Source organism: Palaemon carinicauda, chromosome 8 (assembly GCF_036898095.1).
Source record: "Palaemon carinicauda isolate YSFRI2023 chromosome 8, ASM3689809v2, whole genome shotgun sequence".
In the NCBI taxonomy this organism is placed as follows: domain Eukaryota; kingdom Metazoa; phylum Arthropoda; class Malacostraca; order Decapoda; family Palaemonidae; genus Palaemon; species Palaemon carinicauda.
In genome coordinates this window covers 121,510,806-121,512,674 of record NC_090732.1, presented here as the reverse complement: position 1 = coordinate 121,512,674, position 1,869 = coordinate 121,510,806, and positions in this window count along the sequence as shown.

The window sequence follows — 1,869 nt, the reverse complement described above, 5'->3', positions numbered from 1 at the left end:
GAGGTGACTGAGAGACTAGTCGATTGCAACTAACTTTATTTGGACTTAACATGCGTCTATATACAACCCGTTCCAGTCAAGAACGGCACAAAAATGAAAACGCAGTGATGCAGGAAAATGCCATTACAGTGTACGAGCGTGTGTGATACATGTGCGATACAGTATTATGCCGAAAAGGTTGAAACAGATGCTTCCTAACTTTAATAAGATGTAATATTTATTCAACAGTTATGAACCAGAATGAAATATCGTAACTCAAAGCTGTGTTAGTTCTTTCTTCTTATATTTCTAACCAGACAATGGGTAGATTAAGTACAATTTGGAAATCAAATCGTCTGAAATTACATATAAAAATCAGACTATATATCAGTTTAGTGAGATCTGTATTACTGTATGAACGTGAGTCGTGGTATGACAATGAAATAATTTCAAACAGATTTAGTAGATTTGAGAAAAAGGCCTCAGAAGAATATACGGAAATAAAGGGCAGGACAGGATTAGAAGCGAAACTATAAAAGAGATTACTCGAGTGCCATATGTGTATGAGATCATGGTGAGGGGTAGATGGAGATGGTTTGGACATGCTTTTCACACTCCCCAAGAGAGATTAGTTCACCAAACTTTCAACTGGGCTCCACAACTCACTAGAAGAGTTGGGGGACCCAGGCCTACATGGCTGTGAACTGTGAAGCGTGAAGTAGATGATGATGAGTGGAGAATTATTGAATTAAAGGCTCAAAAAAGAGACGACTGGCGAAATCTAACAGAACCCTTTTAGTCAATAGGTGTTGGAGGAGGAGATGAAGATGATGATATTCCTAATGTCTTCAGAACTGTATGTTGCAGCTTCTAATAGTCTTGGTTATCTTGAAATTACTAAGCATTATACATAGATTTCATATAATTCTATAAAAATACTTTAGTCAAATTTTACGCTATGCTATTTGCTAATTGTAGGGTTGAGCGAAGTACTTATATATTAAATTCTTTCCCGGACAAAAAGAAGCATCCGTTTTGTTGGTGAACTTTCGATTCACTAGCTGTACACATTGTCCATAATTGAATTTTCTATTCTATGTGTATTTGTTTGTAGTCTTTTGAAGAAATAATTACAAAGATATTTTTGCGTGCTTATACTTTAATATCTCATTGGAACAGTGATTATTATTATTATTATTATTATTATTATTATTATTATTATTATTATTATTATTATTATGAGTCATTGACAAGACGATAAGATCAATGCAACTGAGGCAGCCATTATTTTTAACAAGACTTGCCTGAAATAGGGTCTTCAACCCAAATATTATTATTATTATTATTATTATTTTTTTTTTATTATCATTATTATTATTAATATTATTATTATTATTATTATTACTCTCAGATTTGGCTTCGATAATTTTTTTCTTACAAGTATGATGAAAAGAATGTAAAAATAGTATTAGTTTTATAAATATATTGTTCTAAGTCAATAGTTGTAAGTTCAGTTTTATTTATTACTACTTAAAAATATATTTGATTATATTTATGCTATTCATGGGTATTCTTTCATGTGTAAGATTCCTAGGCGAGTTCATGTCCTATCGACAGGTTTCGTATGAATGAATGTTAGCCCATCGTAAGATGATTGATTGATTGATTAGGATTTATATGGCATCCTAAGATCTAATCGTAAGAAGAACTTTTAAGAGATATTTAGATAATTTTCAACTTTTTTTTATTAAAGGAAGTTCTATGCTGTAATTAGATTTTCGTGACTGAGAACATTAAGTAATAATCAAATAATTTGAATTTTTATCAAAGAAAGCAGTATGCATTGAGTAGATTTTCGTGAGTAAGAACTTTTAAGTAATATTTAGATAA